This window comes from Sinocyclocheilus anshuiensis, unplaced genomic scaffold (assembly GCF_001515605.1).
Source record: "Sinocyclocheilus anshuiensis isolate Anshui unplaced genomic scaffold, SAMN03320099.WGS_v1.1 scaffold787, whole genome shotgun sequence".
Lineage (NCBI taxonomy): Eukaryota > Metazoa > Chordata > Actinopteri > Cypriniformes > Cyprinidae > Sinocyclocheilus > Sinocyclocheilus anshuiensis.
The window spans coordinates 217,976-236,084 of record NW_015548230.1 but is presented as its reverse complement, the minus strand read 5'-3'; the positions used below and the strand labels follow the sequence as shown (position 1 = coordinate 236,084).

The following is an 18,109-nucleotide window of genomic DNA, read 5'->3' as shown; positions in this document are numbered from 1 at the left end:
CAACACATTTTTCGAATGCTGATTTAGCATTTTAAAATTTCTCATCTCCCCCCCACAGTGAAGATGTGGGCTTGTTCAGCAGGATTCAGCGCTGTGAGAGCGAGACAGACTGGAGACGCTTGAAAGTCGAGGACAGATAGCGATCTCCGTCATTCTGTCTCCTCATCCAGACCTCTGAAGTTCCACCGATCCCTTTATTGTCAGAGATGCCGTGCTGTATATCTCAGGTGTATGTTGACGGCCTAACCGCACATTGCACATTAATATGAACTGCTGAAAAATGCTGATTTATTTTTGAAGTCAAGCGAGAGACCGCAACAGCTGTTATGCAGCATTAGTTGCTTATAATGCACTCAAAGTAGTATGAACTGTAATGAAAACTACATTAAAAGTCAAATGTGCACAAATGGAAAATAGTTCATACTTCATGCTGAATAATTGATGGCATAATTGGTAAGTTTGCTTGTCTTCAATAGCACACTAACCATCCCGTTTTTCAGCAGCCTCGTTTGCGTCAATATTTTTCGCATTAATTTTCACCACAGGGATTTCAAAATATTCCTACATTTTTAGGCCATGAACCAATCCAACCAACTCACATTTGCCAAAAATAATCTATTTTTTTATTAAAAAACAAACAAGCAAGCCCAGCCCGGATGAGGAAAAGTAATGCAAAAGTAACTTAATGCATTACTTTCCGTAAAAAGTAACTAACGCATTTCGTTACTTTTTTAGGGAGTAACGCAAGGTTATAATGCACTACTATTAAAAGTAACTTTACTGATAAAACTGGATCTGAAACGACTGCTACTGCTTTACAGTGACTTTTGTTTCTGTAGCAACAGCGACTTCTCTGATTGGTGGATCTCTCTTCGGGATTATGGGTAGTGTAGTTCTTTATCGAGGAAACGGGTTTCAAACACTTTCGTAAAGGCAAAGGTCACACTGACTTCTACATGAGGATGCATTATTGCTTAACCTTAGACGTCTGTCTTGAAATGTGTTTGATATTGTTAAAAATCAGGACTTCATGAAGCAAATGAATGAGGAACCCTACTGTTCTGTTAAAAGTTATTGAATTTTTATTCTACGTTATTGGTCGCCTACATCTCTTATTTTTCAGTTGTCTTTTTTTTTCAGCCCTCAGATTCCCGGACAAGCGGATTATTGTGTTTGGCGGGTTCTCTCAGTAGAAGAGCAGCAGCGTTGGCGGGAGAAGTTACGGTTCCTACTATAACGAAGGTTCTGCGTGGGTAAATTGGCTCATGAATATTAATGCGCTCTGGTGACGTGTCAGTTCATTTCTCAGCGGCAAGGATTTCGCTCGTGCATAATAAATAAAATATGAAGATGTTTGCGCGTGTCTCTAAAAGTGGGATCTTATGGTCAATTTTACCAGTGTCAAAAAATAGCCTGTTTTTTTTTTTTTAAACCAAAAGTAGTAGTTAAAAGACATTTTAAATAAAATATGGTATCCTCATTTCCCACTTTTAATTTCGGAGTAAAACATAACTAGGTATTTTTGACAGGATTTCGACTCAACCAACCGTCTATAAGTTAACTGTTGAATATTAATTAAGTCGCAAGGACGTTGCGTGAAAGCCCTACCAATGGCGAACGCGCGTTTTGTGAATATTAAATAGACTGTTGACGTAGCTCTGCAACCGTCCAATGGCGAAGCGTTCGCTTATGAATATTAATAGCCCTACCTTCCCAATAGTGTGATCTCGGGTACCTTATCTGTCGGGCGAAACCAACGGGATGTTGTTGGGAATGAGGATGAGGAGCGACATCTGCGTTTAGCACGCCAGTGGCAGGGGTTGAGTGTGACATCTTTTGCATTTCATAGGGAAATTTCTCCTGGCATGCTGGAAACATTGCACGGTAACGGAGCGTGTGTTTGCTGTAACGTTAAGCGTTGTCATTGTTGCCTTTTGCCGCTGCGTTGAGCGGATCACTCGACCGCGGATGCGAACGGACATTAATTTAGGAAGAAACCGTGAGAATAGGTGGATAAAAAGTGTGTTTTAACGCTGCTTTCCCCTTTTCGCCTCTTAAGGAAAGTCAGTGTTTTCCGCAATCGTAAGTGTGCGCCTGGAAAAGTCAGATGCTGCAGCCTCATGTATCATTTTTATCGCTTTGATAGATCAGCGCATCTGTGAGCTTCCGCCGGTAACCGCGACACACCGATGCTTCGAGCCGGCAGAATGGACGAGTTTGTGACGGAAGAGGATGAGCCTTGGTACGACCAGAGAGACCTGGAGCAAGGTGAGAGAAAGACACAACAAACCGCATCAGTGTGTGTGGTCGAATGACAAACCGTGGACAAAGAAAGTGCTCACTGTGTGTATAAACAATGCTTTCCTCTGTCTTTATAGAGGGGTATCTGTCTTGGTCGTGTCTTATTTAGAGATCCAGTCAGAAATAAGGGTTGAGGTTGAAGGTTAAAGATGTCCACCGTAGGACTCCTGAGCAACGTCTTCCTCTGGATCTGTGTCAGAGATGCTCAACATTAGCTTAGTCTGGTTTAATCTCCTCACCATAAACAGGCTCTGCAGTGCCAAAGCAGTATTTTCAGATATTATTTAGTGATGGTTTTATCCAGCTCAAACCTTTCATCAGCTAGTAGAAAAGAGTTGTTTTTAAATAAAATTATATTTGAAGTTCCTTAGGAACAACTGGAAAAGTACTATGAACTCATTGGTCAAATGGGAGCCATTTGATTTCTGGACTGAATGCTGATCATAAAATGCAACGGTGAGTTTGACATGTCCGATTTGATTATTTTCCCCAGTAGTTTTCTGCTCCGATCGTCTGTTTGATCAGAGTCCAGTTTCTGTAATGTTGTGCCCAATTCTCCCAGATTCTCAACCCCCGCCTAGTATTGGTAGGTTTAGGATTTAGGGCTGTGGTTAGGATTAAGCAATCAGGTAGCGACTTCAACGAGGGGGGTGATAATGGCAGGGGGTCGAAATTGGGCACAGACGCACCTCTCTCTTCCTGTCTCTGTGGGTTTAGGATGATTTCATTGCCCTCTCTCTGTCCTCGGGATCGAATCACTGTAAAATGCTGACCCATGGAACAGCCTGTGACCGGTCTTTATGAATTTCAGGACACTTTGTCAGGCTGTACTCGAGAAGCGATGAGCCAGTATCTGAGAGATCTGTCCTGCAGTTGTTATGCTGGGATCGGAAAAGGAAGGCAAATGGAGAATTCTGACTATTTGAGGGATTTGGTGGAAAGGGAATCTGGAACGGTGATCTTTTGGCTGAGAAGGCTTGCAGAGGTGCTTCGTTTGGGAGCGAATTTAGTTATTCCTTTCTGGAAGTAATGAAATGACAGCGATCTTTGCCATTGTCATATTTCAGATTTGATTCAAGCGAAGATTTTATGTCGCTGTGTAGATTTTTAATTTCTAAAAATGATTTTTTTCTGTCTAAATGAGCCCTGCAGGTAAAAACACCCCTGTGAAATAAATGAACACGTCTTTGCTTGACATTGTATAAGAACACTGCTTATCCGTTGTAAAATCAGTGTAACACACGGCAAGCAGCATACCAGTGTTATTTTAGTATGATTGAGATACTATTATAGTTTCTATTAATATTTTGAATTAGTTTTTATAGTTCCTGTTTTCATTTTAATGAAACTTCTTTTTTTTTATTAAAAATGATAAAAAATATGTATATACAATTGTATTATTTTTTTACAATTTAAAATTTGTATTCTAGTTTTAATTTTAGTTAAGTACATCAGTTTAAACTAAATGAAAATGAGATGTGTTGCTGATATAAAACATTTTTATATTGTGTTTTATTTGTTTTTTTATGATTTTAGTTTAAGTTTCTGATAACCCTGTGACTTACTGCTGAAACCCATTTTAGCTTAGAATAATGCTGAATTTCTATCTAGTTATTTACTAGTGTGTTGTCTTATCAACTGCACTGGCTCACCTGCACTATTATTGCAATATGCTTTGTTTGCATGTAAGACATACTTTAGAAATGCACCACCAGCTACAGGAAGGCCTCTAATAACCATATTTAGAAGCATATTTTTTCACAATCAAATTAGCTAAGTAATATTCATGCACTTTGTGCTAATGGTCTAATGGGGGCCTAACACACAATCTCTCGCAGAGACTCCATATTGATCCGTTTCAGACGCTCTCAGCGGTCAAAGCAATCCATCATGAGAGGAAATGCTGTTTCAGAAAGTGCAGCGTGAAATATCACCATTGCTCAGTTAGTGGCGTTTTGATAAATATCACAATGATACTTTGGTTTTGAAGTGGATTGGTGGCGGACAGTATGAGTGCAGTTTTATATCACTTCACCCTAAAGAGTGATTGAGCCTGCTGACCCAGCAGTGGGCTTTAGTGTGTATTCACTCTGCCGCAGCCGTGGAGGAAAGAGAGGATCACGCGGTGGGCAGGATTCAATATTTGACTGAGGGGAATAAAGGCTGGGTGATCTGATTAAGTCTCTTTTGAAGGGACGAGACAGATGGTCAGAATAAAGGTGAAAGATGACATACTTAGACTCTTCAAATGCAAAGAGCACTAAGCACACAATAGTGGACATAGTCTGCTTTTATAGCAGATGACAAGTTTGATCTCGGCACATTTTCATTTTATCATGCCATTGTGATGTTTTTAGTCTATTATGGTTACATTTGGTTACATAACACATAATCATGTGTGATAAGCTGGTTACTTGAACAGTGGTGTTTGCTAAAGCAAGCGCTGTATTGCTCATAAGGGGTTCTCTAATCATAACCATTACCCTTTTGTTCATAACTCATCCTGCACATTTGTGCTATAGACGTGTTTGATGGTGACCTCAAATTATTTGGCTTGTTGAAGAGAAAGGTGCGTTGTTACGAAGCAGTATGATCTTTGCCAGATGGTTTTATGAAATGTTTTCATCTTATTTTTTTTATTTTATTATAATTTTTTATTCCATCTTAATGATTTAATTACATTGAATTCATAAAACTTTAACAATTTAATAATTTATTAAACTTTTAACTATAATAGTGCCTATGAATCGTTTAGTTTTTTCAGAATTTCTGTGATGTATGGTTTAATACAAAATATTATCAACAACGGTTATAATCAAATAAGTGCATACACTTTAACAATTTAATAAATTATTTTAAAATGAAATCAAATTAAGTTTGAAAAAATCCTTTTTATTGTTTTTGCAAACAAAGTGCTGCACAACAGAGTTTTACTTACTATATTATAAAACGGAGAGTTCCGGTCCTTGATTCTGATTGGCTGAGCCACGTTTGAAGCTGTTGTAAATTACTCTACAAACATACACCTTTGTTTACGTTTGTCTGTTGCTCTGCAACCACTTTGTTGCAACCACAACTGATTCTGAGGAACTACATTGTTTGGTGGAAGAATACTGTTTTTATTAATATCATTACACTTTATTTGCTCTGTTTTATTTTGTGAAACTACGTATATGGAATAACCGTTTTATAAAAGCAATAAGCCCCGTGAAGCCGTGGTTTACAGTGAATTTATAACAGCTAAGGCTAATTTATAACTCCCCTTAGCTGTTATAAATTCATTGTAAACCATGGCTTCTTGGGCCTTATTGCTTTATTAAAACATGCACGTAGAACACTTTATCATTATGGTCACAAGCACTACTCGGTATAAAGAGATTAAACTTGTGTTTTGTGCAGGTAGAGGCTGTAATGATGTAGCTTGAGCAGTAGTTGTGAATGGCTCTGTTCGTGTGCTTGGTTTGCTGTCATGTGTTGATATGAAACCACACGTGCAGAAATGTTGAGTGCACATGAGGCCTGTATATGTCCTCTAGCCTCGGGCGAGCGAGGCATGCTGAGCCCGTGTGCCTGGTAACGTGCATGTTAGCTTGAAAATACTCTTCAGGAGAGCACATCCTCACTGGGAAGGTTAATTAAGGAAAAATCCTTAATTGGGATGTGGTTCCTCAGAGATCACAGCTAAACTTGTTTCACGGCTGTTACTAAAAATGTCTCCGACTGTACTGAATATCAGATTGTGCTGTTATTATGAGTGATGAGAATTCAACGCTCTGACGTGAGACCAATATTAACATATCAGTAATACAGTAAGGATGCACTCTAATCATAACTATGTTAGTATCTGGATTATTTAGAAATGATAAAAATGTTCTATTTCTAAATATGAAAAAAATACAGTATTTTTGCAACAATGATAATGAAAGTTAAGTTATGGCTAATATCAGGAATTATTTCCCCCCCCAATTAAAATAATGATTAACCCATAAAGTTTTTATTTTTATTTTTAAACTGATGGCTGATTTATAGAGAGCAGAGTGTTAGTGTATAAAAATGCAAAGATGTGCACAGCATTGCTGAATTAACATGTATTTTACATAATATTTAGTTAAAATCACAAAAATTGCTGTTGGCAAATTTTGACACAAAATTGCCAATATATCGCTCTGGGGTTTGTTTCCCAAAAGTTGTGTTAGCCAACTATGGTCATAAGTTCCATGGATAGCAACATAGTTTAATGATTTGGTGTTTCCCGAAACCATATTTCCAATGAACATTGCAAACTTGTGTGGTTGGAGCTAACCTGTAGTTAGAAGAATAGTTAGTTAGTATGAGATGTAGACTTAAAGGGTTAGTTCAACCCAAATTGAAAATTCTGTCATTAATTACTCACCCTCATGTCGTTTCAAACCTGTCAGACCTTAGCCAAGTTTTGACGTAAATGGGCACTAAGTCACAACTTACGCACTACTAAATATTTTTTCATTGCATCATTACACGTAGTTGAAGCGTAACTCTACATATAATCTAAATATTTACAGAAGCATCCGTCTGGTCAGGAGTAACGGTTGGAATAAAATAGCAGACAGTGAACTGCATCAATATGTATATCAATAAACGTCATATTATGCGAATGCGCATTACTTTACAAAGAGCTTACGAACTACTAGCTACGTCGTGCATTACGAACAACTGGTGCAACCGAATAATGTATAGATTTAGTTTCAAACTAGCTAGTAGTTACTAAGCCTCTAGTGTGGACTTTACGTTCTAATTTAAGTAAGAACTTTGGAATGGTTGGTGCAACCCTACCTAGATTACTTAGTGCAAACAGAACTATAAATAAAATCCAATCCAACATAAACATGAGAAGCGTTGTCTTCAGGAACGGGTAAGGCCAAAACAACAAACAAAAGAACACTAACTGGTGCTATGAAGTCTAATTTAACCTGGCAGAAGAATAAAAACAATTAAAACACATTTATTGACACGACAAAACACAATAGATTAATACTAATACTGAGTATATAGTTTTTTTTAGTCGTCACTTAGAAGTATCAGCCAATATCAGTATCAGTCAAGAGGTGCATACCTATAATCTACTGCAGTTAAGCCACATGCAATGGATTGTAAATGAATACTGTTTTAATATAGTAAATGTATCTTCAGCTCTGTGTTTTGAGCATTATTATCTGTGCTTCTCTCCCCCTCATGGGATCAGTTTCCACACACACGGAGGAAAATGTGTTACACTGTGGCGCCCAAGCGCTCTTGTGTGATTTATGCACGTGCTGCTCTGTGTTTCCTTACTATAGTATGTTTGCGTTGTCTCTGACACCGTCTCATCTCATGATAAATCTCTGCATTCATATCAGTGTAATGGAGGTCAGTGATTCTGAGCTCAGTACTTCACCACCTCCCACGATGTCACTTCCTCCCTGTGTTTGACACCATCTCTGTTAGCATGTTCCTATTTGAGTCTATGCCATCTGAGTGAACTAGGATGACTGTGTTTGTGTCTCTGGATGGGGGTTTAGTTTCAAATCACACTGAGTTCTATGGAGATACGGCTGTGTAGGAAAAACAAGGGTTTTCTGGCAAACTTATCTGCTGTCACAAGCCAATCATAAGGACAACAGCCTCAATACAACAAAAAATAGCATTGTGAGCCAGTGTTGTCATGGATTCACAAATGCCATTTGACGTTAAAATACATTTAATCGCCGTTATACGTGCAACTGTAAGCCTTTCATTGGAGATTCTGGTCTTTAGACCAATTCAAGTAGACAGTATCTTTAGTTTCAATCCCGATTGTGTCATTTTTAATTGTTTTTTTTTAATAAAATGTGTCAGAAGGCCAAAAACCAGCAGAATTGTATGACTGGATTGACTTCCAGCGGATCGTGCGCTGATGCTGCTCTCTTTCTCTTAGTCTTTGAGTTCTTCAGTCGTATCTTGGCTGACGTCACTCTGGCTCACGATCGTCAGAAAACATGGAGGATTTAAAAAAAAAAAGTCACCTCTTTTAGGCGGAATTAACAGCAGGATTTTCTCTGCCCTCTTCTCAGGTTTTCACACTCTGAAGCCACTAATTCCAGCTTCAGCAGAGAAACACACTGCTTTTATGAGATAGAGCTGCTAAAACATAACAAGAGCAGCATAAGCCGTCGGTACACACGAAATCCTGATGTTTTATTTCAATGGTAACATAATGAGAGTCCATGCTGTGAAAGTTCATGGACACAAGGTGCAAAAAAACGGCACTGTTCAATGAAAAAATGAAAGAGATGCATGTGGAGTCTCACTCACACTCTCATTCACAAAATATTAAATGTTATAAAATAAAATAAATAAAATACATTTGTTCTACTGAAATGCAGCATAACCATTTGATCATTTCAAGTTTGTCAGGTGTTATCCGTATCTTCCTCTGGTGTTATGTTATCAACGCAATTTTGTATTTATCTTTTGAAAATCACTTATATTAAAGGGGTCATGGCGGCAACAATACTACAGCGAGAATAAAAGTTACGCCTTCTTTCTTTGCATGAAGATGTGGGAAGAGTTGCATAATGCCGCCCAAATAGTGACGTAGACATGTGGGGGCGTGTCAGAACGAGCCGTTTTAGGTAGGCGTGGCTGACTCTTAACTTTTATAAAGAATATCTCTTTGGATTTGAGACTTTAGTCTTTGTAACTTTACAGATCTTCTTTATGCACCAAGAGCTTGTAACACTTCAAAGAGAAAGGAAAAATTGAAATCGCATCATATGACCTCTTTAAATAATTTTGCTTCAATTCATATATACAGTCAGCAGTACATCATATACTGGTGTGGAGAAAAACAATCCTGTAATGAAATCTGCATGTTAAGATGTACACTACTGTTCACTAGTTTTAGGGTCAGTAAGGCTTCCATATTTTTTAATTAAGTCTCTTCTGCTCACCAAGGTTGCATTTATACAGTAAAAACAGTAATAATATTACAGTTTAAAATAACTTTTCTATTTGAATATATTTTATAATGTAATTTATTCCTGTGATGCGCAGCTGTATTTTCAGCATCATTACTCCAGTCTTCAGTGTCACATGATCTTCAGAAATCAATCTAATATACTGATTTGCTGCTCTAGAAACACTTCTGATTATTATCAATGTTAAAAACAGTTGTGCATCTTATTTTTTTTTCAGGATTGTTTCATGTTTAAAAGAAAAGCATTTATTCAAAATAGAGATCTTGTATAACATAAATGTATTTACATTTACACAGTGACTGCTGTGATCAATTGTATGCATCCTTGCTAAATTAAAGTATTAATTTTCTATAAAAAAATCTTACAGACCTCACCAGTATGTGAGCATGTGTCTCTTTGTCTTGTCGCTGCATTGCTCGTACTCACAGCAGTCTTCTTTAGCTGCTGTATTTCAAAATTGCGGTGGGTTCTCTTTAATTTCCCCATAGAAATGAATTGGTTACTATGGTAACCAGGATTTGGTTTGTTGCCGTTTCCCTGATGTTGTACTGTTTTTATCCCAGATCTGCACTTGGCAGCTGAGCTGGGGAAAACCCTGCTGGAGCGCAATAAGGAGCTGGAGGACTCGCTGCAGCAGATGTACATCAACAATGAGGAGCAGGTGCAGGAAATCGAGGTACAGACAGCCGGACATCTGCACCAGCACCGACATCATGAGCTCAAGAAGTGTATGTGGTTGTGAATACATTATTTCATGATCCAAAACATTTATGTGTGACCGGACCACACTAATTAGAAGTTCAGTTCTGTCAAAACAGTTAATAGCCATCAAAACAAACTGCCATAAAAGTACCAAATAATATCCACCACATTGTTTTACAAAAAAACTTTATAAAATAAAATTAGCAAATTCACTTACCATTAACTAAATATATTCTAACATTGTTGATATCGACTGTTGACATCAACAATGTTAGAATATATTTAGTAAATTAGAGGTGCATACAATGAAAGTTAATTAACCGAATATAATGGAATATATATATACATTAAACACCAGTTTCTATAGTTGGTATCTATAGTCTATCTAAAGTTTGTGGAAATACCCCGTATGCTGTGTTCATTTTTCATATTTAAAAATGTAATTTAGTATTAAAAGCAGTTCTGTCATGACAACTCTCGGAGGGATTGGCATGGTAATGTACATGACAATAGAGGTCTGCGCGGGACTATTTCTTTAGTCCCGCTCCCGCAAGGTTATATTCCGCACCCACCCTCTCCCGCTATATATTCACTCTTTGTTCACCCGCTGTCCGCTTAGAATAACTTTCTTCCCGACCCGACCGTTCCCGCTAAATTTAGATCTTGTTTCCAGAATCTCACATTTAAATTTCCGCTACTGAAAGAAAGAGAGATAGTCTAACAAATAAAAGTGTAGTCTTCACAAAATTGTATGTTATTTTATTCGTCTTGTCAAGAGTCTTGGATTTATTGACTTTGACTTGAATTTATATGAATTATCTTAAGACACGAAATTTGTTTAATATTTTATGCAACGCAGTATAGCAAAAAAAGTGTAAAAATGTTGTACAAAATTTGTTTCTTATTTTTATTCGTCTTGTCAGGATACAATTCGTTTAACATTTACAACACAATAGGAAAAAGTGTCGCAGAGAAAAGAAAAAAAATACAAATGTAGGTTGTACAAAAATAGCCTATTAGCTATTTTTATTCATCTTGTCAAAATACTAAATTCGTTTGACACCGTTAACACAGTAGGAAAAGTGTTGCAGAGAAAAATGAATAAATATGACATCTGTCATTTAAAATTACAGGCTACCGGTGGTCAATAAGAATAAAGTGCAGATATGCTGTTCTAAATGGATGTCGGGAACGGGATATTGCTAGACCGCCCGCTTCCGTTCAAGTTACCGACCGCTACCGCGTAAAAATTTACCGGTAAATTTATTCGGGAATTTAATCCCGCGGCGCAAAAAATCTGGTCAGGTCCCGCGGGAATGCAGACCTCTACATGACAATGTTAATGTATTTGGTCTTGGCAGAATAGATCTGCTACGCTGCTGCTGCAGCAGAGCAAGTACCGAGACTTGCTACTGCCAATACATCCACAACATGCTGCTGTGAGCATGTAAGAAATACTGCTGCTGCACATATAACATACATGAAATAACCCCCATATAGCATACATGAATCACCTCGTAGCAGATCTATACAGGTGGAGCTGGGGAAGGTGGAGGGTTTCTGAAGCAAGCTGCAACTGCTACGGCAAGCACTAGTCATATATTTGAATGTTGAGCAGCGAGCTCATTGGCTACCGATACAGGAGAGAACCAATCAGCTGTGCCATGTGATAATGATGTCATTAGGTCAGATTGAGTTAGACCTATCGGACTGCGCCGTCTAGAGTTTCATGCCAGAACTCTGTATTTATTTTGAATTTCATTCTATTTTATTGTTGCTTCCTTAAAAAACACAATTAGGATTCTGCATCCTGTTTGCTGCCTAAATTAAAATTCAGGAACTAAACTGGATTTAAAATGATTCTCAATTACATTCTGAATTGCACTCAACCCTTTCGTGACCTCTTTGACCTGCATGCCTCAGTGAAGAATCATTTCTCCTGATTTCCTGTCAGTGCTTGTCTCCTGATGAGCCAGTTACACATCAGCATGATGCTAATGGAGCGCATGAAGCGTGTTTGTAGATGAGACTGTTAGCTGAGCGCATGCGGTCTGTGTGCTAGATCCACTGAACAAAGACGCTATTACTTATCTGAGAACAATGAGGTGCTGTTTCTCAGATCTGTTTGAATACTCGCCTCATTCTGTTCGGATTGCACAACATTTCGATATTTCAGACCGGTAATGCTGGAACTGTTATGTTTTGGCTGCAGCCGTATGAATTCAAGTGCTGGAAAAAAAAAAGAAATGTAAGGGGTTTCTGGTCTTAATCTTAGTGAAGGAAAGTTCAGGGTGTAGCACTGAACGCAAAAACACATTTCACAGGAGATTACCAAGCTTTCCATAAGCATGTCATTTCTTCATAATGGCTTGAACACAGGTGCCAGTTTTATTGTTGAACAGTGACTCCATCATATGAGGAAAAAAAAGAACAGATACTGTAGGATTTCTTCATCAAAATATTGTGTGATTAGGAGACGTGTTCCATTTAGCAGTTTTTTTTTTCATGAGCATTTCTCATTAGGTTTACATAATATCACATTTTGAATCAATTTACTAATACAGACTGATTCACTGATTCATTCAACTCTATTAAAACATCATCTGTAAGTAAACTTAATGGCCAAATAAAAAGCACGTTCACTAATATTTACACTGTTGCTTAATTTTATAGCATATTATTATGCAACAATGGTATGGCAGGCTTATGCACGTGTCTCTTTATGTTAGTACTTGACCAAGCAGATGGAGATGTTGCGCGAGATGAACGAGCAGCACGCTAAAGTGTACGAGCAGTTGGATGTGACGGCCCGAGAGCTGGAGATAACCAATGAAAAACTGGTGCTGGAGAGCAAAGCTTCTCAGCAGAAGATTGACAGGTGAGCCATACGCTGTCAGAGCATCATGGGAAACACACTACACAATAGGGCCTTTCGCACCACTTTAGTTCCAGAACTAAAGGTACAGTACTAAAGTAGTGGGACGATTTTGCGCGAACTATTTCCCAGTACCATTTAAAGGGTTGCATTCGCACCGAGAGTGTGTACTAAGAAGTGACGTAAGCCGGTCGACAGCGTCGTCATTTGTGCGCGGCGTTCAACAACAGAAACAAAGAACAACATTAACAACAGGAGGATGGAGGACGCTGTGATCGGAGCTGTGTTGTGTTGTTGTGTCTCGCAGGTTTCACAATAATGGACATGGAAAGTCGACGTATACATAAAGCGATTGAAAGAACGGAAAGGAGGACTAAGAATCTCCAACGACAACTGGCAGTGCTACATTTGCTACAAGTGCCTGCACTTCAGCGTCCGTCCATCTATCGCTGTTCTCCATACTTGTGAAATAAGTTGACACAATGTTTACAGTATGTTTACACGGCATTTTAAATCGTGGCGGGGGAGGGCGTTTTCGTACGCGTTTGGCCAATCAATGTCTACTTACGTCACGATTAGTACCAGTTGTGCTGGTTAGACCCTGCTCCGGAGTAGGAGCTAATTTGGTTCTCGAAAAAGGCAGTCCGGTACTAAATTCGCACACAGTTCTGGCGGTGCGAAAAAGCCAAAAAGTGGGTAGTTCCACAATTAGTTCTGGTACTATGAAAAGGTTCCCGTGGTGCGAAAGGCCCTAATGAGGACATCATAGGTACTGGTACTCCAGTACCGAAAGTGTAAAATTTGCAACAATACCAATTCTTCTATTGTATCTCTCATAACACTGATAGGTTCCTGAAATCAGAAGTCTCACTCTGGCAAAGGCTCAGCTCATGAATATTAATTTGGTCATGCTGACTTTGCATTATAACCTTGCTGGAGCCTCAATCAATTAATATTCATAAGCTAACCCTTAGCTATAAGAGGATTCATTCATTATCTGACTGCTTCCCACTTACCATTTTTTGCCTTCAGGAAAAAGCTGTGATACTGTAACATGACAGTCCAGCACTACAGCCTTGAAGTTTGTTATTCCTTTTTCAGTTATTGAAATTATATCAGGGCAGATGCATTTTTTTTTTAAAGGTTCTGACAATCCAACGGGTAATGCCAGAGAACCTTATATTTCTGATATGTGGCCGGTTGCATGAACTGCATCTTACTAGTCTTTTTTCCAAGACTAGTCATAACTTTAAGTCTGTTATATAAAAAAGGTAGATTGGTCTGATTTGAAAGTGAAAATTAAGACTGATTGAAGCAAGACTGCAGCTGGCCCGTGGTTGTGGTGGCTGGCTGAAGCTCATACATTGAATGATCGTATGCAAATCTCTTCCTACAGATTGACAAGTACTGTGGAGATGCTGCAGGGGCAGGTGGACACGCTAACTGCTCGTGTGGAGGAATTGCGCACTTTGGAAGAGCTCAGGGTTCGCCGAGAGAAGAAAGAGAGGAGAAAGACTGTGCACTCTTTCCCCTGCCTCAAAGAACTCTGCACCGCTCCCAGGTACTTGCCGATTTATTACGTCTGCAGTGGAGTAATGTTGTGTCATTAAAAAAATGTGTCCACAGGGAAGAATGACACGGGAAGCAATGTTTCACCATGGATAAACGGCCGTTTCCAAGAAAGAAAGAACAGAATGAAAAAGAACTTAGTCAGGGCGGCACCAAATTTAATTTCTGACAGGAATGAAAACGCGGCTGTGAGGGATGGAAGTACAGTGTGTTCAATGAACCAAGTTCTGCCCAACATTTTTATTTTTCAGAAATCTGGATGTCAAAATACAGAAGAAAGATCTGTCATTACGTCCATTACATTAGACTTTAAAATGTTGTCTCTGAAACCCCAAGGTTCTGTTCTTTGGATTCATCAATGTGTGGTGTATGGTTTGGTTTTTCTTGTGCAGGTACGAGGATGGCTTCATGGTATCTGGCCCGGGCAGCGGTGACCTACAGGCGTGTCAGCCCACTGATGAAGAGAATGAACATCTGCGTGTGATGGTGTCATCTTTGCGCGCTGCTGTGGCGGCCGAACGCGGTCGGCGTGAGGCCGCAGAGCGAGAATGTGCCGCGGTGCTACAGGAGTTTGAGTGCCTGGAACAGCGCCTCATGGGGGCCGAGAATTGCCAGCGGCGCGTGCACGAGCTGGAGGCGGAGCTCCAGGAGATGCACCAGCTCCGGAAGTCCCGAGCCTGCCTGCTGAGCGGAGACGAGGGCCTGGAGCAGACTCTGCTCAACTGCGCCCCCGAGACGGACACGCCAGATGATGCAGTTATGGCTGGAATGCAGAACGGGGATGCAAATGATGGAGCGGCACCCGTCCGGAAGAGTTGCAGTGATACGGCTCTAGACGCCATCTCTGCAGTTGATGCCTCAGGGAGACGCAAAGGCAGCTACGCCCTTCACGCCAACGGCGTTCGGAAGAGGGGCATGTCCATCCTCCGAGAGGTGGATGAGCAGTATCACGCCCTTCTGGAGAAGTACGAGGAGCTGCTGGGGAAGTGCCGGCGCCACGAGGAGAGTCTATGCCACGCTGAGGTGCAGACCTCCCGACCCGTCGTCCATGAAGGAATGCCGGGCTGCAGAGCCCCAGCAGCCGCCCACTCCACCGCAGACACCCTCGACTCCAGAGGCCCTGGAGGGCATCAGCCGACAAGTGGAGGCTGTGGACAAGCGGCTGAGCCAAAACACTCCAGAGTACAAAACTCTCTTCAAGGAGATCTTTTCCCGCTTACAGAGGTCCAAGAGTGACATAAACTCCACTAAAGGGAGGAAAAGCGGAAAATAGCCCATTTTGCTCTTAAAATTCGTGCCACTGCTTTCCTTCCCTGGTCTTTCATGTAATGTCTTACATTTTTTGAAACTAGTCAGAAAGATGTTCAGATACATCTGTTATTTAGTACTACTCACCCCTGAATTATTTGGTGCCACTTATCAAGAGAAAAGTGGCGGTTTTCTGGACGTTATGAGTGTCGTGCTTTTGCCGGGTTGGCCTTTTTTGGGGGTAGACCATATTACTCATATTACTGAACACTCATATTACTGAACACATCGGTTTAACTGTAATCATATTCACCTTAAAGTTAATCAAGCACATGATGCTTATCTTTGCTGATTATTTCCTTTCTCACATGTATTACATGTTATGAATAACCACAGCATTATGTAACCACTTTTGTTCAATATTAAATCACACTTTGCTTTATAAGATTGTTTGATACATTTATTACCTTAAGCATGGCTGAATGAGAGGAGTGATCAGGATGGATCTGCTGTATGGTTGTGTCTAGATGGAAACCCTTGTTCCGTGAGAAATTGCAACATTTAAAAACAACCCTACCCCTAGTCTTCATGTACCGCCCACAGACTGACCTCCCACCTGATGCACATTTCACACAAAAACTGTCCTGCAATAGCAGAAAATCACTAGTTCTAATCTTGCTGGCTTTATGTAACGTCTGGGAGTTTGGGTGAATGAGTTCACCAGGAACTAAAGGTGTCACAAGGTGCTAGATTGCTACAATAAGCACAAAGAAGCAGCACTAGTCATTGACCTTGCTGCAGTTTATCAGGTTAGTTTCATCAAGTCTTGTTCAGAAGATATTCAGAGTGTTTTAGGCACTTAATAGCGACACCAACAAGCAGAACTTTGAAGAGTTTGTAGTAACTGGTACTTTCACTACCAGATATACCGATCACAAAGTCTCCACATATTTGTTTCTACATCAGCCCATTTTTGGTGTTGTCAGCCCACCCCTCATAAAGCATACTTCCCTTGTCTGCTTGCAGCCCAATTTTTGTGTCTACGTGGACAACAGGTCCAGTAGGTCAGGGATGGGCAACTCTGGTCCTGGAAGGCCAGTGTCCTGTGGAGTTCAGTAGCCCCTCACTGCAGAACAAAGATCCAGGGGGCGGGGTTGGATCCACATCTAGGGAGTGGAGATGGTAGGTTTAGGGGTGGAGATGGGTGGGTTTAGGGATCAGGGGGTGGAGACGGGTAGGTTTAGGTATATGTAAGGTGGGAGGAGTTGGATCTGGATCCAACCTCGCTCCCTGGATCTTGTGTTCTGCAGTGAGGACCATCTCGTGGAGTTTAGTTCCATCCATCCAATGACTAACATTGCGGATGAACCCGTTCAGCGCAAGTGCACTATCTAGTGCAGGGATAAGTAACTCCGGTCAAACAGATCAGAGATTGGAACTCAAATCCACAGGCCTTCCAAGATCGGAGTTACCCGTCCCTGCACAAGGTAGTACACTTGCACTGAACTGGCCCATCCATGCTCATTGTCAATGGAGTTTACTTTGATTTTCAGTGTTCACTGTCGAGCACACCAGCCATTCAAGTAAACCAAACTGCAATGTGGACCAGACCTTATGCCTATAATCGGGACTCCTAAGCTTGGTGGCACCAAGCCCTAATAATGAAGTTTTACAGAACAAGGCTAACCAGCTAGACATCACCCTGGTGAACTAAAACAAAAAACCAATGGTACAGCATTCATGTTGGTAAATGGGAGACAAAAGAAACCGTGTGTTCTGAACACTTTAATGTTGACACAGGTGAACAGTAATCTCCAGCTATTATAGAGATAAGTACAAACAGATGAAGACAGAAGCAGCATTCTGGACCAGCACAACAAGCAGGCAATGTTGCAACAACAACAACGTTGCAGGCATTGTCGCCAAAGGAAGAAAAAAACAAGCGTGTATAAAACAGTACAGTTATGCATGAGCACATCCTCTCTTGTTTGAACATTGAGGTTAGATTACACCTGGACTAGAGCTGGGAGTTTAGAATTAGGTTCACTCCAGATTTGTCCCACTACAAATGCACCTCCTTTAGAGTCCTGACTTTCTTCTTTCCATTAGGTAAACACACAGAGAGCAGCTCATACTTATCAATACTGGAGGCACAGTCTATGGTGTCTGTAATTTTTCAGTTGAGTTGTTCAATACTTGAGATCTGTTAGTGAAAACAGCCCTTTTCTGCTTTTTAAAAAGGTCCTAACTGGCAACTCGCATTAACCTCAAGCAAAGGGCACATTCTGCAAATGAAGCACCAGTTTTTGGAAAAGCGGGAGGTGATAACTGGAGTGGAGGAAATGTTCCCTCTGCTTCAAGGCTCACCAACTTCTACTGGCCTTCAAGTTTGGTCCATCCTGAATCGAGCCAATTGAACAAGGCAGCAGGTGTGACCGCC

The 18,109-nt window shown here is 40.3% G+C and overlaps 1 pseudogene; it reads left to right on the top strand.

The window, feature by feature from the left end:
* The first annotated feature begins 1,594 nt into the window (after positions 1-1,594).
* LOC107654582 (cerebellar degeneration-related protein 2-like) lies at positions 1,595-16,111 on the top strand (annotated as a pseudogene).
* The last annotated feature ends 1,998 nt before the right edge of the window (positions 16,112-18,109 follow it).